General features: G+C 36.1%; 1 protein-coding gene across 1 annotated transcript in view; it reads left to right on the top strand.

The window, feature by feature from the left end:
• The window catches only part of TRIM69 (tripartite motif containing 69), a 39,360-nt gene that overhangs the window by 5,465 nt on the left and 14,757 nt on the right, over positions 1–19,138 (top strand). The window lies entirely within an intron of this gene.

Here is a 19,138-nt window from a genome sequence, read left to right as displayed (position 1 = left end):
TCATGTGCTTATTGATACTTTTGATTTCTTTATCTGAAAATTGCCTATTCATGTCTCTTGCCCATTTATCAATTGGGGAATGGCTTGATTTTTTATACAATTGGTTTCACTCCATGTATATTTGAGTAATCAGACCCCTGTCAGAGTTTTTTGTTATAAAGATTTTTTTCCCAATTTGTTGTTTCCCTTCTGATTTTGGCTACATTGTTTTTGTTTGTACAAAAGCTTTTTAGTTTGATATAATCAAAATCATTTATTTTACATTTTGTAATTTTCTGTAACTCTTGTTTGGTTTTAAAATCTTTCCTTTCCCAGAGATCTGACAAGTAAACTATTCTTTGTTCACTTATTTATAATTTCCCTCTTTATATTCAAGTCATTCACCAATTCTGAATTTATCTTGGTGTAGGGTGTGATATGTTGATCTAAACCTAATCTCTCCCATATTGTTTTCCAAATTTCCCAACAGTTTTTGTCAAATAGTGGATTTTTGTCCCAAAAGTTGGGCTCTTTGGGTTTACTGTCTTGCTGATGTCACTTACCCCAAGTTTATTCCATTTATCCTCCCTTCTGTCTCTTAGCCAGTACCATATTGTTTTGATGACTACTGCTTTATAGTACAGTTTAATATCTGGTACTATGAACTCCCTTTTAAGAATCTATTATCTTATCTCTTTGCCCTCTTTTCTCTTAATCTACATACCCTTCTTAGAGTTTTCTCTTATCCTATACCCTCACTCTCTCATTTGTCTTTAAGTTAAGACTTTTATCCTTCTAGATGTATGTGTTGTTCCCTCTTTAACCCAAATCCGATGAGAATAGGATTCTAGCACTACCAATTCTCCACTCCCTCTTTCCCTTCATTATAATGATTCTTCTTTTTACAACTTCCTTGTATGATATAATTGTTCCATTTTATCTTTTCCTACTCTTTCATTTGTTTGGCTCATTGCCTTTTATTCAATTCAACCGCAAGTCTTTTATCTACATATGCTCTTTCAAAATATTAAACTAGTGATATCATTCTTAAGGGTTATGATGTTTTCCCATAAGAGAAGTAAACAGTTTGACCATATTGAATTTCATATACTTGGTCTAATATTTATCATCTTATGTTTCTTTTGATTCTTTTAGATAAAAATTTCTACTCAGTTCTGGTCTTTTCCTTAAGAATAGCTAAATTTCCTTTAGTTCATTGAATATCTATTTTTCCTTCTTGCATAATTATACTCAGTTTTGCTGGATAGGTTATTCTTGGTTGTAAATGCAGCAATTTTGCTCTTTGAAATATTGTGTTTCATGCCCTTCATCCTTTCAATATTGAGGCTGCCAAGTTTTGTGTTATTCTGACTGTAGCTCCACAGTATTTAAATTGACTTTTTTTCTGGTTGTTTGTAGTATTTCCCCCTAAACCTGAAAGTTACAGAACTTGGCTATAATGCTCCCCTGAGTTTTCATTTTCCTTAATAATTTCTTGAAGTATAGTTTCTAAACTTTTTTTTAAACTTTCTGATAGTCCAACAATTCTTTTTTTTTTTTTTAACATTATCTATGTTTTATTGGATTTTTATTTTGTTTAAACATTTCTCAATTACATTTTTTTTACTTTGGGAAATTCTTTATTGTAATACATACACACAAATAGAAGAAATAAAACAAAAGTTACTGTCAGATAGATAACATTGGAGTTATGTTCCAATCTCTAAAGTATAGTCATCAGCTGTCATGCTTTATTTTAACATTTATTGCTGGGCACAAAGTAGGTGCTTTTTTTTTATTAGACATTTATTAATATTTGTTTTTAACCTGTAAACATACTTTATGCCCCTTCTTTCCCTTTCACCCCCCCCCCCCCCTCTCCCCCCACCCATGGCCAATGCACATTTCCGCTCATTGTAACATGTGTCCTTGTTCAGGGTCTATTTCCCATTCAAGTCCGACTCAGCCCATGCATTCAAGCAATTGTTTATCTTATATGTTTCCTCTCCTGCAGTCCTTCCTCTGAATGTGGGTAGTATCTTTACCATAAATCCCTCAGAGAGTCCAACAATTCTTAAATTGTCTCTCTTCAATCCATTTTCCAGGTCAGTTGTTTTTGTAACAAGATGTTTCATATTTTTATTCTTTTTTTCTTCAACTTCTCTCACTTGGTTTCTTAAAGTGTTTTTAAAGTTCTTCTAAAAACTCCTTTTGGGCTTGTGACCATTTTATATTTTTCTTTGACATTTTAGAAGTAGAAATTTTAACTTCACTGTCTTCTGAATTTGAACTCTGGTCTTCTCTTTTCTCATAGTAGCTAGCTCTGCTTGGGTCCATACAAATATTTCCAGGATTTTCTGAAAATGCCTCTTTCATAATTTCTTATGATACAATACTATTTCATTACATTCCCATGTTATATTTTATCAATTCTCCAAATTTTTCTCAAAAATTCACTTTACTTTCCTTTTAATCCTTACTTCTCATATATCCTCTGAAGTTGAATTAGTTTTATGACCATTCCTTTCCCAGTATTATACTCCCTCTCAACAACTCCTTATGTCTGCTTGTTTCTCTTTTGAGTTGTGATTTTTATACCAAAATCTGTGTTTAATCCTCTTTTGCTCATTTCAGATAAAAGTAACAGTCATATGATGCCCACTCTCTCCACCTTTTCCTACATATTTGTATAATCTTTTTTCATAATCCCTAATATGAGAAATAACACTTTTAACATAAGTGTTTTCCTTGAATCTTCCCTAAATTTTCTTTTCAAAACACACAGAATAAAACCAATTCCCCCCTCACTCTTCTCCAATAAGGTTCTCTGTTTTTTCTTTAAATCCCTTAAGATTCTTTGAAGATATTAAGATTCTGAAAAGATCCCTTGTTTCTTCTCATTCTATTTAGAATGTTAATCCTGTAGAGTTCTTCCTAGTTACTTAAAAAAACCTACCATTTTAGGTTTATCTGGACTCTTGTTTGCTATTTAGTTCTGTCTTTTTAGTAGGAACATTTGGAAGTCCTTTATTTCATTAAAAATTAATTTTCCCTTGTAAAATTATATTCATTTTTGCAGAGGTAATTGTTGTTAATTTTAAGCTTATCTCTTTTGCCCTCTGGAAAATTGTGTTCAATACCTCCTCTCCTCTATGGTGGGGCTGTCAAGTCTTGTATATGATCCTAATTTTGTTCCTTGGTACGTGAACCCTTTGTTTCTGATTGTATTATTGGAAGCATTCTATTTAGGCTATGACATTCCTAGGGGCAGTCCATACAGAAACTTAAAGGGAAACACTGGCAAGTGATGGCAATTAGTCATAAGTACATTAGCTCTTCCAAATTAAAAATGAATCCCAATAATCTCAAGAAGTTTGACTTTGATGATTCTCTGATGCCTGAATTATGGAAAGGTCAATTAAGGCAGAAGGTCAGTAGGAGGACAGGAATATTTTTATTGCAAGAATGGGATGTAGGATATAGGAAAAAACTCATAGAATTCAGCTTATAGACTTTCAGCTGTTTTGGAAATGACCCAGAAAGATTCTTGTACTTGTGATGGAAGACCTCAGAAATCAAATGAGCAAACTGTTGGTCAATGGTATCATCACAGAATTCATTGATGGTGGGATGGTGGTACCAAAAAAGAAACACAAATGTATATAGACAACCAGACTTCAACAAAGGGAATTAACTTGGGCTGGTATACCATAACAAGAGTTAAGAATGCCCTGGATTGTGTCTGTTAGTCAGCCTATGACTTTTAGGGTTCGATTTATGTAGCAAATAATAACTGATTCTTATGGCAGAAGAGACAGCTTTAATCTGCACAAATGTATTTTACCAGCTTGAGTACATGTTCCAAGGCATTTCAAGGGCACCTGCCCTTGAATGATGTAGAAGCATTAATATTCCCAATTAATGCCTTGTACCAGTTATCACATTTTCAAACACCTCTGCAGTTCGGGATTATCTACCTTTTCAACTCTGTACTTACAGATTCCCAATTTTAGATGAATGGATAAAAAAAGGTACAGGGACAAAGCTAAGCCCAATGAAACAAGGTCTTTTACTGTTCTATCTGTACTGTTGAATTGCTGGTCTTTCATTCAGGTGCAACCAAAAAAGCTTAAAAATTTTGGATTTCACTATTAAATTTCTATTTATTTTCCTCTATGGACCCAACCTGAACAAATCTAATATTAAAAAAAATTGTTTAAATAGAAACATTAAATATCAATTCAAATAATTATACTTGTTTACTGACTATATTTTAATTAAAATTCAAAGTGTTATAAGGCTCCATTAGAACCGCCTTTCTTTCATTCACTTTTCTTCACATGCATGTAATCCCTTTTCATATAATACTGTCAAATATAAAGACAGCTATCATATCTCCTCCTAGTCTTCTCTTTTCCTACCAAAATAAATAGTATGGTTTTGTACTTTTTTGCCTTGATTCTTCTATCTTCTCCCTATCCTGGCCACTTTTTTCTAGATATAATTCAGCTTACCAGTGTTCTTCCTAAAAACATCACCTGGAGGGACAGCTAGATAGTTCAGCCGATAGAGAGCCAGGCATGAAGATGGGATGTCCTGGGTTCAGATTTGACCTCAGACATACCCTAGCTGTGTGACCCTGTGTCACTTAAGCCCAATTGCCTAGCCCTCGTCATTCTTCCGCCTTGAACCTATGCTTAGTATCAAATCTAAGATAGAAGGTAAGGGGTTCAAAAAGAAAAAAACAACACAACCTGGAACTGAACACGGTACTCCAGATTTAGTATGATCACCTGGAACAGAGGCAAAATCCTTTGAAGCTGCTCTTGTTCCCAAATAACTAAAAGATAAAATCAAACCACTCTTTTAATTGCCCTTAGCATTTATTGCCAACCTCTGCTTCTAACATTCTTAGAGAACCTTATTGTGTTACTTTGGTATTCATCCTATTACCTGTCAATGCTTCTATTGTCTATGTCTCCCCCCCACCCTACCTCCCCCCTTATCTTCTGTCTTAGAATCAATATTGTGTAAGGGCTGGACAATAGGGATTAAATAACTTGCCCAAGATCACATAACTAGGAAGTGTGTGAGGTCAGATTTGAGCCCAGGACCTCCCATCTTTAGGCTTGGCTCTCAATCCACAGAATTAATATATGTCTTTTAATAAAAATTCTTAGTTGATCTTGTCCATCCATATTAGTCTCTTTAAGCAATTCTCCTTTTTCATCTTCATTAGATGACCTTTGGGTCTTTAGAATTTCATTCTTGAGAACATTCTATCTCTTAAAAAATTTTGTTATTGCTTTTCATTTTTTTAAACATTATAATCATATTTCAATATACCTTTCCTCTTAGTTCCCCTCCCTTGTAAAAAAAAGAAAAGAAAAAAAGATAAATAGAAAGTTGATTTACTGAGACTATTTCTGACAAAGGCAACAATCTTCACCTATAGTACTTGCTTCTTGCTACCAAGAAGAGGGAGGTGTTTTATCAGCTCTGCCTCTAAACCAGTGGTTCCCAAACTTTTTTGGCTTACTGCCCCCCTTTCCGGAAAAAATATTACTTAACCCCCTGGAAATTAATTTCTTAAAAATTTTAATAGCAATTAATAGGAAAGATAAATGTACCTGTGGCCATCACTGCCTCCCTGGATTGCTGCAGTACCCACCAGGGGGTGGTAGAGCCCACTTTGGGAATCGGTGCTCTAGACCAATATTAGTCATTACGTTGAATTTGAGTTCAGTTGCTTTATAATATTTTCATTTACATAATCATAAACCTTGTGTGCTATGCAAGCTCTTCTCTGCTATCTTACCTTTTTAAAAATCAGTTCATACATGTTTTCCCACGCTTCTTTGAATTTCTCTTATTCCTAATGTCTTAAGGCAAAATGATATTACATCACATTCAAATGAGGGGCAGTGTTGTATAATGGGTAGATAGCTGTCCTTGAAGCTCTGAGGAAGACTTCTATTCAAGTCTCACTTCAGTTATTTACTGGTTATGTGACCCTAGGCAAATCACTTAACTTCTTGGTGCTCTCTGTAACTCCCTATGACTTACGCTGGTAAAGAGAATTTCTATTTTGAGTTCCCTATATGACTGAAAACACAGGTCTCATCCACATCCCTGTATTACAATTTATTCAGTCATTCATTAATCAATATATATATTCTTTGCTTCTAGTTTTCTGCTGTCACAGAAAGTACTGCTATTAATATTGTGGTATGTATAAGATCTTTCTTTCAGTTTTTGACCTCCTTGGAGCACATGGCTCAGTAAGGAAATAACTTAAGGTTAATATCTTTTCTTGAATAATTTCAAATTGTTTAAAAGAATAATTTGAACAATTCACTTTTATCAACAATGCATTGATGTGTTTGTCTTCCTATAACCCATTTAATACAGTTTTTGTCTTTGATAATTTCTTCCAATTTGAAGAGCATGAGGTGAAGATTAAGAGCAATTTTGATTTGCATTTCTCTTGTTATTAGTAATTTATAGCATATGATTGTTTATAGTCACTTCTTTTAAAAATCATTCCTATCTTTTCACCACTTATTTAGGAGGAAATGAATGGTTCTTAGACTTCTGCTTTTGTACCTATTCTCTGTAAATCTCAGATAACAGAATTCCATCCCTCTTGAGTCAATTACCACAGCTGAACTTTAGATTATGAGATCCTAACTATTCTTCCTCTGAAGTTTTTGAAAGCTATTCTCCTCAAATCTTGGGTCTTGAACACGACACTCAATTTCCTGTCTCAGTGCCTTTGTACTTGCTGTCCCCCATGGCTGGAATATTTTATTCCCCTCTGCTGCTTGACTTCTGCAAAGATTCAGTTCAAATCTCACTTACTCTAGTAGTCATTTTCTAGTCCTCCCAACTGTTAATGCCTTCTACTTTCAGAATCTCTTCTGGACTACCTTCTTCATTGTGAATTATCAGTCCACTTATGGAATGATTAATTGATTTACTGTGACTGAAATAAGGGAAAAATTCTCCTCCAGGGAGGGGGCATGACGTTCAGAGGCCCACTCTTGCTTTCTACCAATTAATTCATTCCACCATTGTTTTTTTCACAGATAGATATGGCCATAAGCAATATATAGTCTCAGTCTTACTGCCAGTTTATGACTAAATGAATGAAACTAATAGGGGATCCCTTGGGGTAAAGGGAGGTATGCATATTTAGCTTTTTGGATATGTAACAGGAAAGATCATGAGAGTAGCAAGCGGGAAGTTATGCTTCAATCGCATTTTAATAAGGTACAGTGGTGAATGTCATGGGAGTACAGAGACAGATAGAATAGTATAATAGGAATGGGGTGGTGGAGGGAGGCAGGTAGAGGTGGGGAAGAGAATGGGAAGGCAGAGGGTCATAAAGAGTCACCTGATTTCAGATCAGAGTTAAGAGGTCAGGCAGCATTTTAGCAGGTGGAGGGATGCTGGGGATGAGGACAGGTGGGGGATGAAGGGCAGGAGTTTACTGCTTTATTTTTATAGGGTTTTGGCAGAGGGGTAGGACAACAGACTAACACATATCTGTGTCACCTTAGGCTTAGTTCATTAACATATCCAAATATTCTCAGTGTTAGTTCACCTTAAGGTTAGTTCACTAGCATAAATTTTGTTGGTGTTTTGCTGGTTTTACTGTGCATATCTGGAGTTTATCTGAAGCTCACAGACCAAGGTCAGTTAGCAGGACTGAGGCTTTGTTACATTAAGGCTTAGCAGGCTTCCTTTCTAATTTAACAGATAGCCTTAGTTAATTTATGTCACAGTTGCCAGTAACTCCTTTGTTTATGAGACAGTTTTCAAGGAACTGTTATGCTTCCTTAATTTTTAGGACAGTTTGTCAGTAACTTCTACTGTTACCTTATACAGATATTCATAAACTTAGTATACTAACTGGGAGAGGGGATTAGCCAGGGGGACCAGAACAAGGTATAATTTGAACACACACTGGCTCTCCCCTACTTTGGGAATATTCTTCTTTCTCATTTCCACATCTTAAAATTTCTGTGGCTTCTTTTACAGAAGATTTTCCCTCTCCCTTCAACTGCTGGAGCTTTCCTTCCTACAGTTACTTTACATCAATTCTGAATGTATTCTGTATGTAACTACTTATACATATGTCGTTCACCCCCAACCCCCATATTAGAATCCTTGAGGAAAGGAGCTATTTTTGCCTTTCTATATATTCCCAGCACTTATTACTATAGCCCTTATTATAGTGCCTAGTATATGCCAGAGTATGTTTTTTCTTCCTTATATATCACTTCTAAGGTCTTTTGGAATGCTAATATTCTTAGAATTCTCTGAAAAGTTAACAAAGAAAATCTATTATTGAAGAAGGTACCCCATTCTTTCCTATCTTGAAAATGTCATTGCATCTTATCTTAGGTCTAGGTCTATATCAGGTTAGTCCAGTGATTCAGGATCAGGACTGGAACACAATGAAACAACCATATGCCATAAAATTGTACAGAAATGACTTCAATTATAATAGATTTAAAAAGATGCTTCTTATCATTATTAAGAAAAAAAGAAAGATCCTTTTCACCTTTACCTCAGTATTCACTATGGCAACAACACTGGATCATAAAGTCATTCTTAGATGACAGTGAAAATGGTATTTATTAAGTCTCTGGCACAGTAGCACTCCAAATGCTCCAGGTGAATTAATATATAAAACAAATTATCTTTTTCTCATTGAGATGAATGTTTTTTCAGCTAATTGGAAAGAAAAACAAAGAGGCAAAGCTCCAAGCCAATAATTGAGAGACTGGTGTCTCTCAGCAAAGCTGGGTCACTAGGTTTCCTCCCACCTGAAACAACTGAATGCGAGTTTTTCTCTTGCTTGTATACCCTAAACTTAAACCATAAAATGCCTCTCAATATTGCTTCAAAATATATTTTCTTTCCAGAGATCAGATATCTTTTCTATCAGGTCCAGATATCTATTCTATCTATGGATGGTGCTCTAATTTCTTAAGGAGATACCTCATCTTGATTGGTCAGGCAAGATCTGAGGTCACTACTATTCCTCCCAATGTGCCCTATATAGTAAAGACCCATGATCAACAGGTCAACACATTTCCAAGACCCCCCCTTCATCCTCCCCACTCATCTACAGCCTTATATGGCTGATAGGCTTTCTGCTTACTTGATGAATCACATCCCATTCAATAGGACCAACTGCAAAATGCTAACTGATAGAGGAAGCAGTTAGATTTGCTGCATTAATTTAAACCTTTCCCTTAAAAATATAATTACTGGATTTCTATTACTCTTACTTTAATTCTGTTAATCACTAATCAATCATTGTCCCAGATTGATCACTTCCTTTGGCCATATACTGATTGATTCTATCAATTGGGATCTTATTTAAAGGAGTCAGGAATTCTCATTCTCTTCAATATGACCAACAAGATAGAGAACTAGGTATTTTCTCTGATCCCCATGACCTCTCAAACCTTTCTAAAATAGGAATTATAAGGGAGAGTTAAAGCAATTTTAACTGTTAACTGTTTCTACTTTCTAGGAAACCAAGTCATTGATGTAACAATTAAATGAACTAATAGTGGAATCATCTCCCTTTTCAACATACTTAACAAATGGTGATCCAACCATATCTAGTATTTATTTTATCATGGCAACTCACTTCATGTTTAGACAGATCTAATTGTTTGGGGATAACTGAAGGTCATGCTTGATAACAGTTCATATGGGGAAAGGTTTAGGTGTTTTAGTTTATTTCCTACTGATTGAGGCAATTATAATGTAACTGTCCCTTGAAAAGCCACCACAGTCTTCAGCTGTATTGATCACAGTACATGAATAAAAGTAGTTACAGTCTTACTTTAGTCTCCTAGTTGGAACACACTTTGTCCTATTCTAGGCACCAAGATTTAAGGATATTGATAAACTGAAATGCATGTAGAGGGGAGCACCTAGAGAGGTAAGAGGACTAAAAGCCCTGCTATATGAGAAATGGTTGAGATAACTATAGATGGTTAGCCTGTAGAAGAGAGGATTTAATGGTGGAAGAGGGAGGGTCAAGACAAATGTCCTTCACAAATCTTAAGGCCTGTGATGGGAAGGTGGAGATTAGATTCTCTTCTACATACCTCAAGAGGGTAGAATTAAGATTAATGGGTAGAATTTAGAGAAAGATAGATTTTATATCAATATAAAAATCCCCCAAATTTTCTGAGGCTTTCATTTGTCTCTTTCTCTTTTATCTAGACTCTGTATACTTGTAGGAATTCCTTCTTCTCAGGGAAATACTAAAGCAGTTAAGTATCCTTTCAGGTGATCTTCTTCACTTGAGCTTTAAATTGTTGGACTTGCCCCAAATAAATTTGTACCTTTAGTCATTACTTCTCCTCAATTTTCAATCTTTATATAATAATAGTTGTTATTGTAGCAATAGCTATCATTTACATTCTAAGGTTTACCAAGTGCTTTACAAATATTGTTTCATTTGATTTGATCTTCACAAGAACCCAGGGAATAGGTGATACTATACAGATGACCAAACAGACAGAAACTGAGACAGTTAAGTGATTCAATAATTCCTACTGCCTAAAAATATGTATAGATCTCAGGATCATAGATTTAGAGTTAGAAGGGGCCTTAAGAGACTTTTATTCTACTATCCTCTCAAGATATTATCCCGTATAATTTCTCCCTTTCATAGCCAGTACTAAAAAAGAAGCTACATTCATTGTTTCACTTTGTACTTGATTTTCAACCTCTTGCATTCTGGCTTCTTTCTCAGTGTTTGATTGGAATGATTCTCTGCAAGGTCACTAGTAATCTCTTTATAAGTCTTTTGGCCTCTTAAAAATTATTATTTTTCTTGACTTTTCTGTAGCATTTGACACTGTTGACTACTTTCTTTTGGATATTCTTTCTTCCCTAGGTTTCTGAGACACTGCCTTGTCACAGTTCTTTGATCTATCTGACTAATTATTCTCAATCTTCTTTGCATTATGATTATTTTAAGGTAATCTTAAGTGATAAGACTACCATCTATCAGGGCTCTCCTTCTCTTACTACATAGGTGACTGTTTTTTTCCCCTAAAAGGTAATAAAGCCATCCCAGGACTTGATTGGTTTAGGGGGCTAAGGTTCATGCTGCACCTCCCTTGATGTAGTTTCCTGACAGTTTCTGGCTATATTGATGGTGATTTTCTGGTCATCTAAGATCCTAAAAGGGTTTTGTTGGCATGGTCTGGAGAATCAGAAAAAGATATTGAGAACAAGTAGTCAGAGAGGTAGGAGGAAAAACTAGGAGAGAAAGGTGTCATGAAAACTCAGGGAAGAGAGAGTGATCAACAGAGTCAATTTGCAGAGAGGTCAGAAGGGATGAAAATTAAGAAAAAAACATTTCATTTTTCAAGTTAAGAAATTACTAGAGACCAGAGAGAAAAATTCAGCAGAATGATGAGATAAGAAGCCAGACTGTAGAGAATTTAGAATTGAGTGAGAGAGGAGGAAGTAGAGGCAAAGGAGTTTAACTGAGAAGATTAGAAATATAAGGTGCTAACTAGCTGGGATGGAAGAATCAAATAAGGCTGTTTTTTGTTTGTTTGTTTGTTTGAAAGACCTAGGTATGTTTGTAGGAAATAGGGAAGGAGCCAATAGATGGGAGGGATTGAATAGTAGAGAGTGATTGGGGATGATAGTGAGGACAATCTGTTGATGAAGATGGGATGGGATTAAGGATTTATGTTGAAAAGTTTGGCTTGGGTGGTAAAGAGAAAGACAGTGGAGGAAAATGTGTGAGTGGAAAATAGAAGATGGGGCAAGAGGAAGAGGGAAAATGTAGAGAAGGGAAGGAGCTCTTATTGAATGGCTCTTAATTTTTTCAATGTAGTATGAACATGAGGTAAAGTTCTCAGTTTGAGAAGGTGGTGGGAAGGGGGCCCTCTCAGAGGCTTAAGAAGGGATGAAGAATTCTTAAATAGCTATTGTGATGATACCTGGGAGAGTTTAAGATTAGTCTTGGTGAAGGTCCAGTTGAGACTATGAAACAAATCTGAATTGGATCCAGAGAATAGTTTCATGATTTTCTCTAGCTCTACTCAGCAGTGTGTAAACAGGAACAAAGGTTGTAGATGATGGGAGTAATCCAAGGTTGAGGACTGGCAGGGTAGGTACGATCAGTGACAGGACAGGAATTTTTTCTCAACACCCTCTCTCTTGGTAATTTCATTCCTTCCCATAGGTAAAATTATTATTTCTGTGCAGACCTAGATCTACATTTCTTTTCTTCATCTTTCTTCTGAGTTTCAATCCCCTATCTTCAGTTGCCTGCTAGACAACTCTATTTAAGTGTCTCATAGACATTTCAAATTCAACATGTCTGCAATGGAACTCATTATCTTTCCCCTTAAATTCACCTCCAATCCTAACTTCCCTGTTTGTGGTAGGATCCTTCATTCTTCTATTTACTCAGGTTTGCAACCTAGAAATGATTTTTTACTTCACTTTCACTCATCATCCTACCTCCTACCCCCTACATCCAATCAGTTGCCAAGTCTTGTTGATTCTACTACCACAATATCTTTCACATCTATCCTCACCACTCACATGACAACCACCCTAGTTTAAGCCTTTATCACTTCTTGCCTAGACCTGCAATATTCTCTTAACTGATCTCCTAGCACCTAGGCTTTCTTTCTTTAATCCAAACTCCACACAGCTACCAAATTAATATTATTATTAGTTTAAAATTCATTCTGTTTTTATTTATTTGTATATCACTTATATCTGAGTATATTCTTTTTTCTTCCTCTACCTCAGCAAACTCCTTTTTAAGAAAAGGCAACATGATAAAACCATAACACAATTTCATTTACCATAGTCAAAGATGGAAGCAACATTAGCTTCTTCCCAGAATCTTTTTCTTCCTTCAGAGACCTGAAGAGAACCTGATACACCTAAGTTCTTTAGGAAAGGTAGGCACCCAAAGAATAAGATTCTATTTTCTTTTTTTTAAACACTTACTTTCTGACTTAGAATCAATACTGTGTATTGGTTCCAAGGCAGAAGAGTGCTAAGGACTAGGCAAGGGGGGGTTAAAGTGACTTGCCCAAGGTCACACAGATAGGAAGTCTCTGAGGTCAGATTTAAACCCAGGACCTCCCATCTCTAGGCCTGGCTTTTCATCCACTGACCCACCAAGGTGTCCTCTCTTTTCTCTCTTAAACTCTTGTCAACTCCAACTCTGATGTAGACCTTGAGTATTAAGTACTAATCAGTCTCCACTAATGAGGAGATTCTTATGCAAATGACATTGAGGTTGGATTATACAACAAAGAAAAAACATTTACGCAAAGTCAACTGACATAGCAACTGTATAGATCATATTCTTTATCCATAGTTCTTGTCTCTCCACTAAGAGGAGTGAGTTATTTTGGTATTTCCAAAATTAAGATATAAACTGGTCTTTATGGGGACTAGATTAAGTGCCTGGAAAAAATAAATTACTTCATTGATATTACTTAAGGAACTCTTCTTGGAACTGTATAATTTTTGTAAAATCCCAAGATTTAAAATTTTTCTTGAGAAAAATTTCAGGAAAAGAATCTCGCTAACTCCCTGCCTCAAGAAAGTGAATTGTTTGGAGATGGTGTCATAAAGAAGCCTGCGGAAACCATACACTACATCAGAAGATCCAGAATGAACTTTGGAATGTAGTGAATTGAACTGAAGGGGGCTGAACACATTTATTTTGAATGTAAACTCTTATGCCAAAGGAGACTGCCCCCTAATTGGCTTTTTGTCAGTGCACCTACCAATCATTGGTTTTACTCTCTTCCTCTTTTATTTCCCTCTTATCTCCAACTATTTTAATTTCCCCTTAGAAAGTGCAGTATTGTATACACCTTTAGCTAGAAGATCTTTAGAGGTATAAGCTGGATATTTGAAATGATTCACTGGGGAGACTAGGCATGTAAATCTGGGAGATTTCAAGATGCTCATCTCCCAGTAGAATCACAGGAGGGATTGTAAAAGGGAATTTTAAAATTCCCTTTATCTATTTTAAGTTAACCAATCAGGAACCTGAAGCACCCCTACTTAACACTTAGTAAGTCACTAACAAAGAGAGTTCACACTTACTTAGTCATTAACACTTAGTTAGTCTAGAGACTTTGATTGGTTCCTGAGATGTGATAGACCAGCCCACAGAGAAAGGAAGGAGAAACCAGAGAGACAGGAAGTGAGGTGGAGAAAACTGCTTATAAAAGCCAGCCCAGGGCATTCTGATTCAATTTCTCCTACCTTGGTGGCTCTGGCTGAGGGAGGCCTTCTGCATTGTCTGTGTGTTGGAGGGTCTTCTGTGTTGGAGGGATTCTTCTGCCTTAGACTTCTGCGTTGGAGATTGATTTTGTGCTGGTAAGACTCTTGCTGAAGGGACTATCATGACTCCTGGTTGGAGATTGGGACCTGAGGGAGCCTTTGTTGGAGTTGAGCTGGATTTCTTCTGATGGCAATTATAGGGTATTTAGCTAGGCAATATTTTCTACCTCCTTCCTACATTTCCCTCTTTACTATCTCTACCCTGCTATAATAAAGCTACTAACATACTCATATTTTAATTTTTTATTTTTATAAACAGTGACCACAATAATTCTTTTTAACTCATAAATTGTGAAATCTTGTGTTCATTTGTTCTTAAGACCTAGGACTTAAAGTTCCATCCAGCTGAGAAGGAAGTCTTCTGACTTAGTTTAGACAGCTATTCAATAATGAATTTTCTTATTTTAATTGGGCCCTTTTGTTTTTATTTTGCCTTCATTTTCTATCAAAATGTAATAATTCATAGGATAATATATGCAAAAATCTATGCCCACAGTCCACTCCTTTCTTTCAAGAAGGGAGCAGGATGCATTTTCTCAACTCTTTTCATGCCAAATTTGGTTATTAAAATTATGAAATATTCAGTTTTGCTGTTCCTTTTGTTTACATTAGTAATTAAATTCAATATATTTAATATTTTTGTTAATACTAGTTAGTGTCTTCTCTCTATTGATTATCACCAATTTCTCCTTTTTTCTATTTCGTTTGTATATAATTATTTGCGTGTCGTCTCTTGTTACACTGTGAGCAACTTGAGAGCAGGGGCTGTCTTTTGCCTTTTTTTATATCCCAGCACTTAGCATAGTGGCTAGTATATAGTAGGCACATAATAAATGTATTCTGACTGACTGACTATGCAAAGCATACTAGGAGAAAGAGATGGATAAATAAGATTCCTTTCAAGAAGCTTACAATCTAGTAGAGGAGATAAGATCTATACAAATCTATACATCATAAGTATAAAAAGTTGAAGAAAAGTGTTTTGAGAATTTAGGGGTTCCTGGCAGAACCTCAAAAGTAGCCAGGTAATTCAGGGAGAATGCTATGGTTTAGGAGTATCAGTGTACCCCAAAATGCAGCATTCTTGAACTCTAGTGTTGAAATTTCTATTTGGGCGTAATTTTTTGAGCTCAACATTCTTGTATATAAGGGCCCATAAATATTCTTGTGGACAATGAGATAGAGACAGGTCTTGAATCAAGGAAGACCTAAATTCAAATCCAGCCTCAGACACTTATTAGCTGTGTGACCCTGGGCAAATGACTTAACCCTGTTTGCCTCACTTCTTCATCTGAGAAATAAGCTAGAGAAAGAAATGACAAATGATTCTAGTATTTTTGGCAAGAAAACCCCATATAAGGTCATGAAGAGTTAGACACACTCAACAACAAATTCCTGCTGCCTTTTCCTGGATATGTTAAGGCCCTGAGAAACAGGTCCTCTATTATCTTCTAAATAACTGAAAAAAAAAATGGATTAGAAAAAGATAGAGTATTCAAACAAGGGAATTCAGGTATCTAGAAAATCTTCTTTACTTTTTTGAAAATCTGCCATCCCTGTTTTTTTGTTTTGTTTTGTTTTAACTGATGCCATCCCTTTGAAAATGGTTCTAACCTGGGGCAGCTGAGTGGCTCAGTGGATAGAGAGTCAAGCCCAGAGACGGGAAGTCCTGGGTTCAAATCTGTCCTCAGACACTTCCTAGCTGTGTGATCCTGGGCAAGTCACTTGACCCCCATTGCCTAGCTCTTACCCCTCTTCTGCCTTAGAACCAAAATGTAGTATTGATTCTAAGACAAAAGGTAAGAGTTAAAAAAAAAAAGAAAATGGTTCTAACCAGCAAATATATTAACAAACATTAAAGCCTCCTATGAAAAAAGATACCAAGTGCCATCCTGAAGTTTCCCAGGTGTCATTGTAAGACTTGAGTGAGAGGTATTCAAAGTACCTGGCTAGGTACTATGTATCTGGCAAATCAGAGGTCAATCTAAGAGGCCATGAGACCACGAATTCAAATGAGAACACCAGGAACCAAAATCCCTCAGCTATAGTCTGGACACCATGAGGTCTGACTATAGATAAGTCTGGATAACAAATACAGTGAAGACTTCAAACCAACCTATAGAGGGGAGAAGGGATGGCAGGAAAAGTGGGCTTGGAGAAAGACAGGCCCAGGGCAAATATTTTGTGAGTCAGGGACTCTTTATGTACTCCTCCCTAGGACCAGAGATCCTGTCAGAGGGTAGATATGTCTGGCTAGACTTACATCTAAAGGGGGTGAAATTCAGCAACGGAACTCATATTACCCTAATAGTGACAGCAGATCAGGTTTTTAAAAAAAGCCTGGCCTAAGAATCAGTGTTATTAAGTTTTCTTGGTTTTATCACTGACTTGTATGACTAAGCAAGTTATACTCCCTTGTGCCTTAGTCTTCATCTCTGATGGTAGAAGTGTATCAGTTGAAATAGTATTAAGCTTTAATTTTCTTATTCTCAGTGGATTCCTTCTGGATCATCTCTCTCTAATTAGGTCTATCTTTAAGTTTTTGTATCTTCAAAAAGATTTACATAAATTTGAAATGCAACATTTTAATTTAGTATTTTCATTTAAGTTGCAGGACTTAAGCATTTTTGATTTAGGTCAAGAGGGACTATGTAGCCCTACAGCCCTAGGACAATGATCTAGAAGAGAGAACTAACTATATATGCCTCCCTTATTCCAGCCAATGCCAAGGAGTTAGTATTCCCCTTTGCCTGGAAGCTACAGTTGCCTTTTCAAAGCCTAAATTTAAAATGTGAAGGAAGGGTCTGAAAGGGTACAGAGGAAGAAATTATGCAGGCATTTTAAAAGTTTTTCTTCTCAATAACTAATTATTTGGCTAGAATAGGAGGCTGAGACCTGAACATCTGAATTCTAGATGGGGATGAGGGAAATGGGAGCAGGCTAAACCAGCTTCTGATAGCAAGTCTGATAGCAAGACTTTTATTACAAGTCAAGATTTATGTGTGTGTATTGTGGAGTAGATTCAATTATTAAGTATGTGTACTATGTGCAAGTATTGTGCTAAACTTTGGGGATATGAATAAGGAAAAGAAAGGCAGTTCCTGCCCTCAAGGAACTTACAATCTATCTGGGGAAGATAATACACAAAAGGAAGATGGAAAGTTTGAGATGGGGGGTGGGGCGGGGTGTGGGAGGTTCTTGTTCGTGGAGCTGAAACTCAGTAGAAAGTGGAGAGTAAGCTGGAAAGTCCAAGTTCTGCCCTCAATAAAAGAAAGCTTTGGGTAGACTTTTAGTGCTCTATCTTTTAGCCCCCAGAGGGGACAGGAAAGTGAGGGAGTTAGGAAGGTGTTAAGTAGGCAAGGCTGAGTTAGCAGCAGGGTGATGAGATTTGGAGCATCTTATTCCGTGGAGATGTTCCACTACACTTGAATTTTGAGAAAAACTCAAGTAGAGCTATAAATTGAAAGTGGAGAGTCAGAAGATGGACACACAGAATCTGTTTCCTAACCTGGGTATGAGGAAGATCTCTTTCTCATTTTCTCTTTCTTTTCTTCTTTCACTTTTGATTTTTGTATCTCAGTGATAGTATTTACTGCATATAAGCATTTAAGTGATATGATTTTAATGCTTCTAGAAACTTACCTCCTATGTCTATTTTCTAGTACTATATTCCCAGTAGTCAGCAAAATTCCTTTTTGTAAGTGCCTAGTGCACTTAATAAATGTTTATTAAATTGATTTTCCCCTACTGGTACCTGAAATTCCACCATTTGAAATTCTGTTCTCCACAAATTTTCCTTTAAAATTAAAAAAACTGCCACTGTCTATTCTCTTGTGTCTCCTATATCCATTGGTTACCACTTCCTTTGGAAGCAGATGGTAGTGGTGACCAAAGTTTCTCACACTAGTGGTATCAGTATATGAAGAACCAAACTGATCTCATTTTGTGGTTATTTTTTTCCCAGATCACATGTTGATATAATTTTTAATTGTTTAATTTAATTTTAATAATGATTTTTCAACTTTGTCACCTATGTTCTCTCTCTTTGTACCACTCTTCTTCCCAAGACAGCAGGTAGTAAGTATGACATAGGTTGTATATGTGTTATTATACAATACATATTTCCATGTTCATCATGTTGTAAAAGAAGACACATAATACACTAGAAAAAAATTCATGGAGAAAATAAAGTGAAGAATGGTATGCTTCAATCTGTATTCGGACTCCATTAGTTCTTCCTATGGTGATGGATAGCCTTTTTTATCATGAGTTCCTTGGGGGTTGTTCTGGATCCTTGCATTGCTGATAACAGTTAAGTCTTTTACAGTTGATCATTGTATAGTATTATTGCTACAGTCATCAGAGTAGTTATATACATCTCCTTTTTTGACTGTGTTAGGGGGCTAGAACAGCTAGGTGGTTTAGATCTTCTAATCTCTCTTTTTTTTAATCCTTACTTTCCATTTTAGAATCAATATTGTGTACTAGTTCTAAGGCAGAAGAGTGCTAAGGACTAGTCAATGAGGGTTAAGTGACTTACCCAGGTTCATATTGCTAGGAAGATCTGACGTAAGATTTGAACCCAAGACCTCCATCTCTGGGCTGGCTCTCAGCCCCCTGAGCCACCTACCCCCAGTCTTATTCTTGACCTAAAGTTCCTAGTTCTTAGGTTTCACAGTCAATTAAATGGAAATATGTAGCTGCCCCTTGTAATGTAGATTTTCTGTTATGTCTATTCCTTATAGAGAGCTAAGAAATGCCTCAGTTGAGAAAGAGCAAC

Source organism: Gracilinanus agilis, chromosome 2 (genome assembly GCF_016433145.1).
Source record: "Gracilinanus agilis isolate LMUSP501 chromosome 2, AgileGrace, whole genome shotgun sequence".
Taxonomy (NCBI): Eukaryota; Metazoa; Chordata; class Mammalia; order Didelphimorphia; family Didelphidae; genus Gracilinanus; species Gracilinanus agilis.
The sequence above is the reverse complement of the archived record's forward strand: the minus strand, read 5'-3'. Positions and strand labels throughout refer to the sequence as shown.